The 18,183-nt window shown below is 36.3% G+C and overlaps 2 long non-coding RNA genes across 3 annotated transcripts; one reads left to right on the plus strand and one right to left on the minus strand.

Moving 5' to 3' along the window:
* Positions 1–6,314: 6,314 nt before the first annotated feature.
* Positions 6,315–17,370, plus strand: LOC106870716 (uncharacterized). 2 transcript variants are annotated; one of them, XR_016244596.1, is made up of 3 exons: positions 6,315–6,781; positions 16,559–16,736; positions 16,969–17,370. It is a non-coding gene; the product is annotated as an uncharacterized LOC106870716 (long non-coding RNA). The 2 variants fall into 2 exon arrangements; XR_001409559.3 differs by lacking the exon at positions 6,315–6,781 and adding an exon at positions 10,518–10,608.
* On the minus strand, positions 7,557–9,440 carry LOC106870713 (uncharacterized). Its single transcript, XR_001409557.3, has 2 exons — positions 8,851–9,440; positions 7,557–7,843 (listed from the first exon to the last, which is right to left on the minus strand). It is a non-coding gene; the product is annotated as an uncharacterized LOC106870713 (long non-coding RNA).
* Positions 17,371–18,183: the final 813 nt, after the last annotated feature.

Genomic DNA, 18,183 nt, shown 5'->3' on the forward strand with positions numbered 1-18,183 from the left:
CTAGAATATACCCTTGCCCAGACTATACTCCATGCTCGCAGACAAATAACACAGATGTACCTCACTTATAGAAGTTGCCTCAGAACATATATAAAATTTGATATCAATCAATGAAGAATTAAAAATTACATGTAAATTTCGATTTAAACATAGCAATTTAGAATTATCAAATGCAAATATTCAATGCACCAATATAAACCCAATGTATAGATAGATTTGAAAAAATTGACGACTCGCGCATGCTGCGCAGCGCACCTGTGCTATGAGTCATTCGCGTTGGGTTTATATTAGTATATTTTAAAGTATTTTGTATCTGATAATTCTAAATTACTATGTTTAAAGTGAAATTTACATGTAACTTTTAATTGTTCATCGAGTGGTATCAAATTTTTATATCTGTCCTGAAGCAAGTTTTATATTTGAGGTACATCTGTGTTATTTGTCTGCGAGCATGGAGTATAGTCTGGGCAAGGGTATATTCTGGGGTGTTACAGCGGCCGTAACACCGGCTCATTTATGACATAGTCCGCAAAAGTGGTTTATGAAAAGCTTGCGATTTGTTTTCACCATTACACATTTACGAACGCCTACATTTTCGACATATCTACCATCGTAAGTTCATTGGTCTGGTTGTCTGGAGCGGGTATAGTTTGGGTTAGCCCAGACTAGCTCTGGGTATAGCCTGAGCAGGGGTATATTCTGGGCTGTTACACCGCCAGTTTTCAATCCTGTTTAGACTTGTTGCACCCATACTCCTGCACCGATTGATAAAGCCGTAAAGAGACGCTTGCATTCAAGTACGTGTGTGTACGTCCTGCGCGCGTCGCCTCAAATGCATTCTATCTGTAAGATTTTTTTTAACACGTAAATTAGGGGTTCTCTGTGTAGTGTGTGCTTGTTCAATGGTTCCAGTTTTAGCTAAAACCGGAAAATCTAGGGCTTTGAACATTAAGAATCTGAAAATTGGCGAACCCTTCGTGGACCCACTAAAATTGCTTCGCGGACCTCAGTTTGGGAACCAAGGTTGTAGTGGGACTATTCAACAATCAATCGATGTCGCAATTCGCTAGAATATTGCCTACGTGATCAACAAAATCTGACCAGTCGCAACTTCGTGAAATGCAAGCATGACATTGAAGTTGGCCAGTAAATTAGAGTGGAGGAAATTGCTGTGAAAAGATCTGTTAGAGAAGAGTTTGGTTGAAAAGTACTGTTAGGAACGAATCAATACTTGAACAAATGAGTTTCTTTCTAATTTTAAATATTGATTTCTTTTGATAGTATACAAAACTAAATTTGGTAGAAGGCTATTTAGGTTGTTCTGAGTTCAAATCTTGCCGAGATGAACTTTGCTTTTTGTCCCACCGGAGTTGATAAACTACAGCACCAACCAAACACGTGTCAATTATTATAATGTATCCTAAATGTGAATGAACCGAAGATAATGGAAAATTAAAATTTCTTTCGACATGCTACTATTAGCCCTTATTTTACCGATCTCCGGAAATTAGACAGGGTAGAGGGGTTAAAGAGATAGTTTAGAGATGCCATTTATGGCTACACTACCAAACAGATTCAAGTATTTCAATATATATTGCTGTTGTTAGTTTTGGAATCAGCAGAAAAAATGGGGTTTTTTTTTTTGTTTATCAATCCAATTTTTTTCTGCTGATTCCAAAAACGAAATTATTTTTTGTGTATCATCAACAGTTATAAAAATATGTCGACTTTCAATGTTATTATATATTCGGTATTGTTATAATGTTCCGCTACTAAATCTATGTCTAATTTTGTCTTTCAGACCAATTACTAAGTTCTGCTACTTTCAGGATGGCTACTAGAGTATGTAAAAATTCTCCAGATACATTTTGCTATGTGTGTGGTTATTATATTGGAAAAAAGTAGGTATTATATAAGATCGTGAAAGGTGCCAAATTGTGGATAACGTACAGACTCTATTTCAGAATGCCCATGGGTGACCAGGACAAACCATGGGCCCCACATGTGATATGTGGAAGCTGTCGATCTACTCTAGAAGGATGGTTAAGAGGTACAGGAAGGTCAATGCCTTTTGCCATTCCAAGGGTATGGAAAGAGCCAAAGAACCATCATGACGACTGTTACTTTTGTATGATCGATGTGACAAAGTACAGAAAAGTGAAAGGAAGACAAGCTCTTCAGTATCCAGACATACCATCATCTAGAGCCCCTGTCCCACATGATGACAGTTTACGAGTACCACTACCACCAGAAAATATTTCATCTGAAGAGTCAACAAGTAGCAGCAGCCAAGAAATGGAGGAAGCTTTCGTACCAAGAACGACTTTGGAGCCTCACTTTCCAAACCAGAGTGAGCTAGATGATTTAATCAGGGATCTGGGTCTCACTAAGTCAGGAGCTGAACTTCTTTCATCAAGGTTGAAGGAATGGAATCTACTGGGGGAAGACTGAAAGACATCTGTATACCGGAAACGCCATGAAGAATTTGAAATTTACGATGAAAATGTTAATGATCTGTGTTATTGTAAAGATGTGATTGGTTTGTTTACTGCTATTGGACTCAAGCACGATTCTGCAGAATGGTGACTGTTCATAGATAGCACAACACAAAGTCTCAAAGCAGTGTTGCTTCACAATGGAAATAAATATCCTTCTTTGCCTCTTGCACACTCCACACAGAAGAAAGAAAATTACGATAATGTCAAAGAACTGCTCGACAAAATAAATTACGCTGAGTTCAAGAGGGATGTTTGTGGTGATTTCAAGATGTTTGCCTTCTTGCTTGGCTTGCAAGGGGGATACACAAAGTATTCATGTTTCCTTTGCTTATGGGACAGCAGAGCTGATGATGGTCATTACAAGAGAGTACATTGGCCTCCACGAATGGAATTGCAGCCAGGAATGTTAAATGTTCTCAAACAGCCTCTAGTGGATTCCAACAAAATCTTATTACCCCCACTTCATATCAAACTCGGATTGGTAAAACAGTTTGGGAAGGCCTTAGATTTTAGAGGAGAAGCTTTTCAAGAAATTTGTCTTATGTTTCCAAAGCTATCTGAGGCTAAGATTAAGGGTGGCATATTTGTTGGGCCCGAAGTAAATGTAATGTTAAAGTCTAAGAAACTGGAAAGAGCAATGACAAAAGTTGAAAAAGAAGCTTGGTGTGCATTTCGTGATGTAGTTCATGGATTCCGAGGAAATCCCAAGGATCCTATTTACAAACAGCCGGTAACAAAGCTTATTGAAAACTTCAAGAAAATGGGTTGTTGTATGTCCTTAAAGGTTAATTTTTTGCACTCTCACCTAGATTTTCCCCCGAAAACATGGGTGATGTCAGTGAGGAGCATGGTGAGAGATTTCATTAGGACATCGCAACTATGGAAAAAGATACCAAGGACGATGGGATACTGCTATGATGGGAGATTATATATGGTCTCGGTCAGAAGAGATGAAGGTATACACTCCAGAAAATCTCGATCGCCAAAGCACTTCTCATCTTAAGAAAAGAGTTATCAAGGCATTTACAGTGCAGAGTTTTATTGTTTCTTTTTGTTCTAACTAATATTATACTTCCTAAATACCTTTCAATATATGAAAAAGTACTAAATGTTGTGTAATTATCCTTACAATACTAGAATAGATTGAACCAACAAAGTGCTGTAGAGAAAAGTTACAACTATAAAAAGCAAATATGAAATTAGGAATAAATAAATAACTATCGATGTTACGTCAAAACGAATGTGATTTTTGAATTTAGTGGCAAAAAAATGCATATATGAACATTAAAAAATACAAATAAACAAAACATGTGTTACATTGTGTAATCAACAACTTCAATATTGATTTCACGTAATCAACAGTAATTAACATTAACAAATCATAAATAAAATAATTATTTATTCTTATTTGTTGGAGTTCATTATTTTATAATTATGCTAAAATACTATTCTATTTGGGTTAACAACCTTATCGAAATTCATTCCGGTCAAAAACTGCAGCTCTTTTCGTTTCTTGACTGCAGTGTTTATGAAAGGACATGTTCAACCCTTCTCGTCACTTGAAACTGAAGGAAAGGAAGAAAGGAGAAGATTCCAGAGAATCAAGGAGCTGAGATATCAATTCGGTAAACCATTCTTGGGCGGAAGGAAACCCTTATCTCTACAGAGAGAAAGAGAGAGAGAGAGAGAGAGAGAGAGAGAGAGAGAGAGAGAGAGAGAGAGAGAGAGATCATTGAGATAACTAAACGAATGAATATATGGCTTCTCGTGTGGAATGTTTATCACAATCACGCTGCAGAGTGTTGAGTTGCCAGATGATGGAACACACTCATAGAAAACACACACACACACACACATACACATACCTCTTCGGAACAGCAGCCATTGAGAATAACAACTGAATAAATACACACCAAGAGTCCATGTAGTCTTGGAGAATATTAGTAATCCAAATAGTTTTTGTTTTTCTTTTACAAAAGTTCCAGAGATTCAAGTGCTGTGAGAAGCTCTGTTTAGACTAACTCCACAATATAATTTAAGATATCAAGGGGATAAATTCAACTAACGTGGGAAGAATATCTTTTATTGGATCCTAGTAATGGTGGTGGTGGTGGTGGTGGTGGCTGTGGCGGCGGCGATGTTGTGTGTCATAGGTGTGATGTGTAAGGGAAGAACTGGATGGTTTTAGTTTTGATGGCGGCAGGAGCATTGACGATATTGAAGGGGCTGTTGTTGTTGTTGTTGTTGTTGTTGTTGTTGTTGTTGTTGTTGTTGTTGTTGTTGTTGTTGTTGTTGTTGTTGTTGTTGTTGTTGTTGCTATCACCAGATCAGCTTTGATCATGGAAACCTATTGAATAGAAATCAGCGGTCATATTAGGGTGCGCAATTCACATCGATTTTTCCATACAAGTATATCAAATACAATACAATATAAATTCTTGATTTAATTAAAATCCTCTCCGTCTCTTGTGGGTGTCATAATTACCAAATGATAATTAAGACCAGTTTCAAATGAAAAGGGGAGATAATCTCTCGAGAATTCTCTAATGTTGCTATGTCATTAAAGAAAAGAACAGGCTTGTTGTATGGAGATTAGAGGACTGTCATGGACACGTGTTTCTGCTTCTATAGGCATCGTCAGCACAACAATCGTCTAACTTTATCTGCATCGTTCGACCTGTATTGAAATCGCGACCGTTTTGACTTCTTTTCTGACGTTAAATTTAGGGCTATCTGATTTGAATTTTTATCTTATATTATTCTATGCGTTCCTGCGGTTTTTGTCTATTTTGTCTGTGTGTTACGCTTACACTGAGGGAGGTAATAACTAGAATGGAGAAATATATTTAAAGAGGGAGAAGGGAAGACTACGAGAGAGAGAGAGAGGGAGAGAGAGAGAGAGAGAGAGAGAGAGAGGGGGGGGAAGGAGGGAGGAAGAAGGTCTACATTATTCTGCATTTATATGCCGGGACACCGCCATTATTATCTATTTACTTATTTATTCATTTTGGTTATTCGGTTATTTGGTTTAGATGTTTGTCGGTATTATGAGAGTAGACAACTACGGAAGGAAATGTAGATATGCTAGTTGATAAGCCGGCTAGTTCATATAATACAAGAGTATTATTAATTTCAGCGTGGAAGGTGTTTATAAACCATTTAAAAACATACAAAAACCGTTAGATTCACTTCAACATTTAAATTTAGATTTAAATTTAAATTTAAAAGTTGAAGTGAATCTAACGGTATTTGTGTGTTTTTAAATGGCTTATAAACACCTTCCACGCTGCAATTGTTTTTGTTTTGGCACACGATCTCAGATCAGGGCACTTGCTATGCAAGTACATCTCTGTAATATTAATTTATTGTAACATTAAAACATGAGAGGAAGAGAGAGATAGAGCGACAGAAAGAGAGAAACAGAGAGACAGAGAGAAACACGGGGCAAAAATATAAATAGATGGATAGATAGATAGATAGAGAGAGAGAGAGAGAGAGAGAGAGAGAGAGAGAGAGAGAGAATGTAAGGGAGGATTCTAGAAAGTGAGAAGCTGAGTAAAAGTGAAAGTGAAAAGAAACATGGAGAGAAAAAGGGTGAAAGTAATATGGAGATTTTAGCCAAGAAGAGGGAGGGGAGAAGAAAGCCTATCAAGACGAAGCAAAGTTGTGACGTCAGTGCTTCTTTAGTTATCACATTCTCCCTGCCCCTCCCTCACCCCCCCCTCACCCCCCTCTCTCTCTCTTTCTCTCTCTTTCTTCCTCTCTCTGCGTTTGAAGTATTTTCATATTGTATCTTAGTGCATACAATTACTATTTTACTACAAGAACTGAAAAATGCTAAGATCTTCCGTATACATGTGTATACAATTATGTATATCAATATGTATGTATGCCAGTAAGGCGGCGAGCTGGCAGTCGTTAGTATGCCAGGTCGAGATGTTACTTCTCCACGTAGGTCACAGCTCCGGTACTACGGTCATGTGATTAGAATGTCACAGGAAAGAATCGCAAGGTGAATTCTTCAAGTCGAGCCAACCACCAGTAGTCCTAGCGGTAGACGAAGAACGAGATGGTTGGATAATATCCCTCGATTTAGAAGATCACGCTTAGGAATGCAGCCGGAAAGTCTGGTGTCGGTTGCCTCTGAATGGACCCTTTGGAAGAGGTGCCTGAGGACTCTACAAGAAGAAGAAGAAGGAGAATGGATGGATGGATGGATGGATGGATGGATGGATGGATTTATTTCAAATTTTGGCACAAGGCCAGCAATTTCGACGGAAGGGGTAAGTCAATTACATTGGTCCCAGTTTTCAACTGGTACTTATTTTATCGACCCCGAAAGGACGAAAGGCAAAGTCGACCTCGGCGGAATTTGAACTCAGAACGTAAAGACGGACGAAATGCGGCTGAGCATTTCACCCAGCGTGCTAACGATTCTGCCAGCTCGCTGCCTTTGATGGATATAATATTAAAAGGAATCTAGTAGATTAAAAGAATTCTAGTAGATTGTCCATTCTTGTGCAATACAAATTGTCATACAGTATTATAGGATTTTAAAAACAATTTCAGCCCTAAAATCGAGACGCGTAGAAAAGAGAGTGAAAAGTAGAGTTAGTCGGAACGTGGGTTAAGTTGAAAAACTTTCGTCGTTTTTAAGCAAAAGCATATTTAAATAATTTAATTTAAATAATTACTGGTAAGAACTGTGTTGCCATCTTGTGAAATTTTTTCATACTACCTTTTAGCCATAACAAGTCAATGAAGCTTTTCAAACGTACTAAAATTTTTGTATTTTTCCCATCTTAAGCAAAATCATTTATTTATTGGAAACTTTTAGTTTTAGTAAATACTGTACTCAGGAATGAAAACTTTTGTGTCAGTTAGTTAATAGGAAGTAATCGAAACGAGGCAGCAAATAATTTCTCTATTTCATTTTGTATTGGTCACGTGGCATATTTTCGTAGTCGTTACTAAATGGGTATATAGTTGATATTGAGAAGGTTTAATAGGAACACGTTCCTACTAAATCTTACGAGCCAGAGTAAATGCGAAGATATGTTGTGGATTAATAAACCTTCTTTATTGATGGCAAACCAAAATGACATGGAACTTAGAGTTGAAGGTACCTGATAGAATACATCATTGGAACGAAAACAGAAATGATGCCGATATAATGCTTGAATTCTTATAATTACTGGTGTGTTCCAGAATGCCTTGTAATATGTTTTCAGTGAGGGACAATTTGGAACTTTTAGACTTGGGTGGCATAAACTTTCTTTTTCCAGAACCTCTTTAAACTTCTTCTGAATGTGTTTATTGACTGAGCTTGTTGTACACATGTATATCTATAGAAAAATATTAAGAAGTAGATTTATCAATACAAAATAAGCGCCTCTGTGAAATGTGTTCCGACTAACCCCAAAGCATTTTACATGAGCTCTTATGTTTAAGTTCAATTGCGAATTTATAGATATTTCACTTCATTTATATTACTAAGGCACTCTCCAATGAAAATGTATATAACACAATCCCGTTTATTGTTTTCTATAAATCTGTGATTATGCGTCTCCTTTACTAATAAATGAACAATAATTAAGGTTATCAGTTATACCCTTTCATAGGTAGTTAATTTGTGCTCTATGGAATAACGCCAATCTACTACTCAAACCTACTACCATAGACAAGAGCTTTTCAAAGTTTTTTTCTCACTGACATCATTCCATTTCATAAGGTGAGGCTCTAAGTTAGATAAAAGCTTGGAAGCTCCTTGTTAAAATATTACATCACTAAAATCGAAACGTTTTACAGTTATTTTTAAGACTTTATAGATGTGGTCTTAAACTTTTAACTTGTCTAGCTCATGCTTAAATCCGGCATTACTTCCTACATGGAAAAGGGTGGTGAAAATACGAACGCAGATACGGCATAAATGTGTGGAATCAATTTTTTAAAAACTTTATTTCTCTAAAGGAGTTGTTGACACTGTAAATAGACCAGTTCCCTTCTATTGTTATCACAAGAGCTTAAAATGTGTGGTGATAGGTTATAAAATTTGTAGTGTTTTTTTTTTTGTATATAGATTTTGGAATCTAATTATAGTACACAAACAACTTAAACATTATGAAACCTAGCTTTTAATAAGTAATTGCTGTTTAAGAAATGTTTAAACGCTAGAAGAAAACTTGACAGTTGCGAAGTCGAAGTTATAAATTTTCTCTTTTATGAGAAACAAAACGAAATGGTTTTGTCGTTAGAATATTCTTGTGAGTAAATAAAAATATGTTTGTAAAAATAAACAACAAAATCATTTAAAAGAAATTCTTCAGTATCCGAGGAATCCAGTCTTACGTACATTGTTAAGTTCCCTGTCATTCTTGATTTATTTGTTCATAGCATGTACTTATTTTCAAAAAATATGTCTCCTTTTTTGTATTCTGCTGGAGTGACTTGCTTTATAAAAGAAACTAGCCATCCCATAATTCCGTAATCTTTTTGATCTAAATCATGTTCAATGTGTTTCGAGTTAGATTTGGCAGGATGGTTATGTTTCTTGGCCCTTTTATTGGCAAATTTTAGCTCTGCAAATTTAAATTTTCTACCGCGTGTCTGGGACCTCGTTCGTGGACCTTTTCTTTTTGTTCCTTTTAATCCACTCTTCATTTTGTCAATTTCTTTTGATTTATATTAGAAATTGATATTTTCGTCGAAATTCTGTTGTAGAAAAAAAGCTAAAATTACTTTCAACATGTAAGTAGCAAGAATAATTATAACCTTTTTTATTATGATTTTGCCTGACGTCATAGATAGTTTTCTGCGTCATAAAACAGAAAGACACCGGTTCTTATGTACTTACCTTTGAATCCATACTTATGAAATTTTAATTTTACCCTAATGAAAAATTCGTCATCGAATGCCTGCACCACACAGTCAATGAGGGTAATTTGGGACATGATTATTGTTAGTTGAAAACTATTATGGCTATGAATTGAAATATGATTATGAATAATACTATTAATATCAATATTGATTTCTAACACAAACACGGACACACAAATTGGGATAGGATTGTAATCAATTAAATCAATACGAGTACATATCTGGTACTTATTTTATCGATCTCGGAAGAATAAAAAAGCATAACGGATCTCGTGGGATTAACTCTGTATATAAAGAGTCGACTTGTAACTATATAACAAAATAGTATTTTGTTTGAATAAATGTTTAAGATATTTTTAACGATTATTAAATATTTATATCAAAACTACATTTCAATTGATTTGATCGATGATAGTGACCCAGTGTTTTATTCCTGGATTGGATTTGAACCAAATTCTACCGTGTCTTGGGAATTTCAAATCTGCAATATCAGTACTGTATTTAAAACTAACACCACATATCACAGTTTCCTCACCAAAGTTAAACCAATCCAAGAATAACTAGAATATAACGCCTGTGTTGGTAACATGCAATTCATTTGCAAAAGATCCTATAAAAAGAAAATTGTATGGTTCCTAAATGTCGAAATAAAGTAACATCGAAATGTCGTAATATTAGGTTGTCCGGAAAGTTCGTGCCGATTTTTAAAGGTCAATAAATACTTGCCATTACATTTTTAATCAACCAAATATGAACCATTTTGCTGCACAATGCGTCTCCATCTTTCCTTTAACTTGAAAATACCCTCTTCTCAGAATTGAAATGGTTTCATGGCAAATAAGTCGAAAGGTAAGCTAATATAAATCGGCACGAACTTTCCGGACAACCCAATAAAAGGAGAAATATTTAAGTCAGAAATGGTTGAACATATATTCTTTCTGTTATCTTTTACTTGTTTTAGTCATTGGAATGCGTTTTTGGTTATATTCCCAGAAATTTTTCATCGCTGGTTTGACTCTCTCAAACTATAATAATATAGATTCAAGGACATGAATTCAAAACAAATTGAAACACGAAGCACTATATCTTGTCTATATGAATTTTTTTCCTTTGTGTCTTGAATCATCCAAATAATTAGGTGTCTGGAGATTTTTGAATTGTTCTTGGTGAGACTAAAGAAAGTTGTGAAGAATGAGAATAATGTTAGCACAATTGGCCGGAAATTTCTGACAAGGTTCGTAATAAAAACATTTGTGTTGTGGTTCTGAATTGGCCCAATAACATCCACAAAACCACACCCAGCTACAAATACATATAGTACCACACTTGCGTGTGTGTGTATACATGTGCAATATAACTAGTAGTACACGCTATTTTTACCTCGTTTTTGCTGATCATGGATGATGATGATGATGATGATGATGATGATGATGATGATGATGATGATGATGATGCCGACGATGACGATGACGACGATGACGAAGATGACGACAATTATGCGGCCTTCGACATCTATCCAAAAAGGATTTTCAACCCAATATTTACATGCTATTATTTATTTATAGCTTTATGTGTGTGCTTCGAGTTATTCCCCACCATCTAAAAAATTAGTTCATATATATATATATATGTGTGTGTGTGTGTGTGTGTGTGTGTGTGTGTGGGTGTGTGTGTGTGTGTGTGTGTGTGTGTGTGTATGTATATACATACACATACATACGAGGGGACACCCAAAAGAAAGCGGAATTTTGCAATATTATTTTACATGTTCACACTTTTATCGCCTTTACAATATCCTCCATTTGAAGTAATGCATCGGTTCAGATACATTTTCCACTGTTCGAAGAAGCAGTCCTGGAACTCTTGCGAAGTGATGCCTTTTAACGCCGCCGTCGTTTTTTTCTTTCACCTCTTCCACATCTGCAAATTCCGTAGCACTACCTTTCGTCGCTGGTGATGACCTTCGAAAAAAGGCCCGGATCAACTTCCAACTGTTCTTTCAGTTCATAACTGTTTTTGATCTTCCGTGAACAAGCAAGGCATAAATTTTGCTGCAACTCTTCATTTGCAATCCCTCGCTCAAAATTCGTTGGCAGGGGCTCCAGGATACACCAGTCGTATCAACAAGTTCGTCAATTGTTCGGTGACGGTCCTCCAAGATCAGTTCATGAATTTTCGTGCTGTTTTCATTCGTTCGGGGGGGGGGGGGGTCAACGCTTGCCCTGAACGGGATTGGTTCTCAAACGACAAGTGACCATTCCTAAAGCGTGAAAACTACTCGTAAACTTGTTTTGCTCATGGCAGCGTCCTTGTAAGCTGTTTGAAGTATGACAACTGTTTCGGCCGCCGTTTTTCCTAGCAGAAAACAGAATTTCACGGAAGCACGATATTCCTCCGTTTCAGCCATCGCAAAAACCGACGAGCAGGGGAGAAGCACTGCCAAACAAAGACGCACCACGTGCCAGTACGACGTCAAAAGACGATGCCGGTCGGCAGACTGATGCCTGAGTGTTGCATCAAGTGGCTTCTAGCAGCGGAAGCCTGAAATACAACGGGCTTGTCCCACAGAGAACGTTTCCGGTTACTTTTGAGTACCCCCTCTTACATACATACATACATGCATACATACATGCATACATACATACAGATAGACAGATAGACAGACATACATACATGCATACATACGTACGAAGTACGTATGCATGTATGTATGTACGTTCTTCTCTGTTTTTAATTATTTAAATTCTTCCTTTAAAGAAGGAGCTGGTTTCTAACAAACATACAAAGCTCCACCATTGGAATGGAGTTAATGAAAACAATATCACATTCTAAACCTGAGGAAAGTCTTGCATAGTTTTGCTGTTCCGCTTACAGATTGTATTTGTAATATGCAAATCAGTTAGCTGATTCCTTCTTCTGAAAATACAACTTTATCGAGATTAGCAGTTAGGCATTTACTTACCAAACCAACTGCACCATTTATTATTGATATAAATGTAAATTTGTAATCTGGATAGAGAAACTGAAGGTTTCGAAGCAGTTGTCCATAGTTACCTTTCTCTTTGATTTTCAAAGAGATACTCACGTCGACAGAACAGCTGACCTGTATGCCGATACATACTTTTTCTTGTCTGTCCCGAACAACAATATCCGGCCTGTTATGCTTATACTTGACAGATGTTTTTGATGGGGACGTTCCACCAGTATGTATGTATGTATGTATGTATGTATGTATGTATGTATGCATGTATGTATGTATTATGTATGTATGTAAGTTTGTTTATGTGTGTAACTGTCAGTTATTCAGACCCTACAAAACGAATGCCTACAAAGCCATATTTATTATTATTATTCACCATCTCACAAGAAAATTTTATATTACATTTATTTTGAGAAATGACAGACAAATCTCTCTCAAGTCACACCCAACTCTATCAAAAAAAGTAGGCGGGAAAACACGATAAGTTTATAAAAAGTAGCAGTGGGAAAAAGAAGAAAAACGGGAAGTTAAAAAAGAGTGTTAGTTGAAGGAAAGAAACATTCTAAATTTCGATGCCACAATGCGTATGAAGTTTGTCTGATCTGAAACTCTGTGGTTATCTGCTTCCTTCAGTTTCTCTAAGTTTTCTTTGTCTCCCTCTTTTGTTTCCAAATTTTCATACTCATTTCTCCCTATCTTTTTGCTTGTGACTCACTCCCCTATTAGGTATCTCGTTCTCTCATAAAGTGTCACATTCTCACTCACTACCTCTGAGAGGTAAAGTGGTAATATAGTCATATATGTAAAGCGTAGGGCTACATCACTGCACCAGCCAGACTATCGGATGTTCATACATACCACTTGCGCTTCTAATTCTTTCTTGACTGCTCACTTCTTTTCCATCTGGACACATCTCTTCCCATCGTCGTGGAGGCCTTCGGAGTGACCTTTTCCGATCTCTTGGATTCCGCTCAGTAACTGCACGAGTCCACCTGTTGTCTGAGAATCTTGCATCATGTCCAGCCCAGCAGAACTTGTGATTTCCATATGCACACACACACACACACACACACACACACACACACACACACACACACACACACACACACACACACACACACACACACATACTCGCACACACAGATACACACACACTCATGCACCTAGACACACACACCAATTCACATACACAAACACTCACATGCAATATACACACACATACACACACTCACGCACAATCTTTTTAATACACCTGTTTTCAATTATTTCATCTGAGTTCTGTCACTTGAATATTGCTAAATTATGCAAAAATATATGCATAATATAGCAATATTCATGAGATTGAATTCAGATGAAACAATTGTAAATTGATGTAATAAAAGGACTTGTTCGTGCCATTCTCCTTGTAAAAACTTTGTGGATGTTAGGTGATTTCCTGGCATGTGTGAAATAAAAGAAACAATCTCCGGATTACTGTCAATGAGGTTAATAGTGTAAACTCCAGAGTTAACACCCGAAGCAAATGACTATATATGCGCACACAAACAAATGCATGCACAGTACACACACACACACACACACACACAAACGTACGCGATCGGAAATAAGGTAAAGGATGACTCGTCCGAGAAAATAACATTCTTTCACTGCTCTAGAGACCAATTCTGTAGGTTTTTATTCCACTCTAAACGCTTTGCAATGTTTGTTTTTCAAAGTTGTGGTTTTCTGATTGCAGCCCTCCCATAAAATCCGGCTTTGTGCAGCTCCCGGCGAACAGTTTTTGTAGAAACTAGGTTCTCAAGGTGATCATTAAGCTCTGCAGTAGTTTTAGGAGCTGTGCTTTTGTGATCCTTTCTAACAATTCGTGTAAGAGTCTGACGGTCCCTATCTGAAAGTTTTGGTTTTCTTCCAGAGTTTTGTCTCGACGATGAGGTTTTTCTCTCTTTCTCAAAGGCTGTCATTTTGAGATAGTACTTCTTGATACACCAAACATTTCGGCTGTTTTCGTTATGCTAACGCCTGCTATACAAGCACCAACAATTTGGCCTCTTTGAAAGTCCGATAGATCTGTCATTTTAATAGATTTTAATTACCTTTTTCTGATGATATCTGAAAAGAAACAGCAATTTTAGCAAAACATATTAAGCAACACTAATATCAAAGCAAAAAACAAAAAAAATAAACACACTTTTGATGGTTTTATAGATATTTCAAAATTATAATGTTATGATGCTATGCATACATACATACATGTATATATGTATGTATGCATGCATGTATGTATGTATGTATGCATGCATGTATGTATGTATGTATGTATGTATGTATGTATGCATGTATGTATGTATGTGTATATATATATGTATATGTATATATATATATATATATATATATATATATATATATATATATATATATATATATATATATATATATATATATATATATATATATATATATATAAAATCTGTTCTGTCTGTCTGTCTGTTTGTGCACTTACAGCTCGAGTGTTCATCCGATCGCGTTGAAATTTTATACATGGATACATGAGAGAGCGGGGCGTTCCGTAATCTAAAAAGATTTTCAAAATTGTTAATTTCAAAGTGAGAATCGCTATTTTTGTAATCTTTTTATCCTGTTTGTTCCGCCATTAAAAGCAACGTGTTTGCTCAGACAGCCAGTACATACCATTTCGCTAGCAACAAGGGGAGTACAGGATGACAGTCAAAACCGTCATTATGCTCTCTCTCTTCTTTCCTCTCTCTGTCTCTCTTATGATGTCCGATTCCACTTGAAATTATATATATATATTGTGCTAAGATACGTTATCAATCAATTATCCTTATTGAAAAGAAGCAGTCAAAAGTAACCACCACATGCAATCACCAAACATATCCACTACTTAACACCGTCCAACTTTGGGGTAAATAATCTTAATCTTTAGTTACAGTTTCTCATTCATAATAGGCAGAATTGTCGGGTTAAGACAGTAGGGTATTTTGAGGGAGATTTGGCTGCTATTTCTACCAGGTCTAGCTACCATGTAGAGGTCTCCTTCATTGGCTCATACATACATATATACATAAAATCGAACTAAAATACTTAAAGCAACAGTCGTCAAATACAAAAGCCAAGGTCCATGCAGTGTCATGGGCCAAATAAATTTCCAACTTCTTGCCTAATGCGAGCCTAGAGCAATGTCTTATATCTTACACTATTTCAGTATTATTATAATTTGAGATAATACTTTCAGTTTGAAAGAAGCCTGTCCTATATATATATATATATATATATATATATATATATTCCTTATGCATTCCAAAACCGGGTTACAGATTTTGACGTATGGGGTTTCAAAAGATTCAGTACTATTTCGGCTACAAATTAAACTTAATTTCCATTCACATATTTGCATTTCAAAAATTTAACATTATAATCTTTTCCATAAATCAACTATCGTAAACATTTTATACGATGACGTCACATTTTCTAAATGTGTGTGTACCTTAAAACACATCAATTATCACGACACACACCTTCACTCATTCACTCTGTCTCCCTTTTTCACTCTCTTTCTCTCTCTCACACACACGCGCATGCATGCGCGCGCGCGTCCATTTCATATAGACGTACATACATCTTTCACTTTCTTTCTCTGTCATTTTGGGAGAACTTGAAAAAGATCACGTAGTTTCAGTTGAATAATTGGCAAGCAGGCTTCGTTCAAGCTTCGTTCACCGCCATCTTTAATAGCTTGGGAAGGCCTCAAACTCACAAATGGGTGCCTCATGAAGTGTTTGAAGCCAACTGCAAATACCGAGCAGACTTCGGCTCTTCTCTTCGTTCTCGTGGGACAGAGAGGTGACCGGTGATGAAAAATGGGTCCACTACCAAAATGTTAAGAGTCCTAGACATTGGCTTGGTGAGGGGGAAAAGGGCCCAACCACAACCAGAATGGGAACTCCATGTGAAGTAGGCTCTTCTCTCTGTTTGGTGGAATTCCAAAGGAGGCACCCACTTAGAGTTGCTACCAACTAATGCAACAATCAATGCTCAAATCTACTGTCAGCAATTAAAGCGTTTGCATGCTGCTTTGAAGATCACGTCACTGAAGATCAAGGAACTTGGCTGGGAGAAAATTGTTCAACCGCATTATTTCCCAGACCTTGCTCCTTCTGATTACCATTTGTTCCGTATTTTACAGAATCATTTGGATATATTAACGCACGAAACAACCGAGTAAGTCGAAACTAACCTTTTAGAGTTCTTCTCTTCGAAACCGAAATAGGATTTCACTAATGGGATTAAAAAGCTTACGACTAGATGGAAAGGCGTCATAGATAATCATGGAGACTATACTGATGATTAAAGTTCATTAAAATGTAAGATTCGATCGCTTGTTTTCCTTATTTAAAATCTGGACATTACTTATGGGATGATTTGATAGTTGTAGACTTGAATTTTGGATTTTATGGATTCAGTAGGCTAATCGTTATTGATAAATGAAAACCTTCAATCAACAACAAACAAAGATTGCTTGACGTTAATTGGCTGATATAGTTGTAACAAATCTGCGCATGTCACGAAACTTCTCATCTCTTTATTTTACTGCAGGTTAGTTGTAAGAACATTCTTCCTGTCACACTTGCCGTTAAAAAGTCAGCGAACCAGTGGTTGGACTGTAGAAAACCTGTGATTAATGATGCTATTGTTATTGTTTACATATCTCGATCAGCGCTGGATTAACTATTAGGCAAAATAAGTACGTGCTTCGGGCATCAAGGGAAGGGTGTGGGCACCACAGAAATGGTTAATGGTTTACGGCACAAAAGAAATCACTTTAAACTTGCTGAAATAATTTTCTAAGTGTTTTATACGATTGGGAATATAATTTCGAAGTGTTCATGGTACCATTGTGAGGATCCTATCAAAGAGTTTGCAATTAAACAAAAGTAGGAGAAAACTTTTCAAATATAAATAAAGTGGAAGGGGACAAAAATAAACATTATTTCCTATCTTGCTGTTAGTTTTGTTTCATTTTGAAAAATAAAAATTTATTTTATGGTTTATAATTGATTTTATTTAGAATTACATGCATATGGGGGCAGCAAAATCTTCAAAGTGCTTAGGGCCTCTCTGGGTCTTAATCCGGCCCCGACTTTGATATATAATTAATAAATAAGATAAAGAATACTTAAGGAAGCGGAAGAAATAAAACATGGAAGAAAATTCCAGAGAAATCAAACAATGTCGGTACCCTGTTCCTATCAGTACTCTCAGGAAAACCTATAGAACTCTTTAAAAGGATAGTCGTCCTCAAGCTTTTGAAAAGACATCAACATTGATTTCTAAAGATGTGTTAAAAGACGATGTTTATTTGGTGTAGTGAAGCAGTTCTACTGGTAGAGTGAAATATATATTCTAAAAGAGAATCGCAAGAATATCCGTAGTGAAAAGAAACGAAAGCAAAGTTATGTGGCATCTTGTTCTTTGCCACATATGGGCGTTCCCAAATAATTAATTTATGGCATTTGCCCGAATTCTTTTGATAAAAAATTCAAAGAACGAATTCCTTGAACAATAGGGGAATGAAGAATAGTTATTGTGTACTAGCTATAATGTGATTAAAATTATTAAACGTTTCCGTGAGTTTCAGGGATTTGTTAAGCTTGTATTTAGTTCCGCAAACTGTTGTGTTATATAAATGTCTCCCTTGATAAGACGCAATAATTTTGAAATCGATTCGTACTTCTTCAATCATAAAGGATGTCTGAATATTCGAGATAAGAGAATGTCTACAGTAACAGAGAAATTATCCACTTACCTCAG

Source organism: Octopus bimaculoides, chromosome 16 (assembly GCF_046866305.1).
Source record: "Octopus bimaculoides isolate indiv1 chromosome 16, ASM4686630v1, whole genome shotgun sequence".
Classification (NCBI taxonomy): Eukaryota; Metazoa; Mollusca; class Cephalopoda; order Octopoda; family Octopodidae; genus Octopus; species Octopus bimaculoides.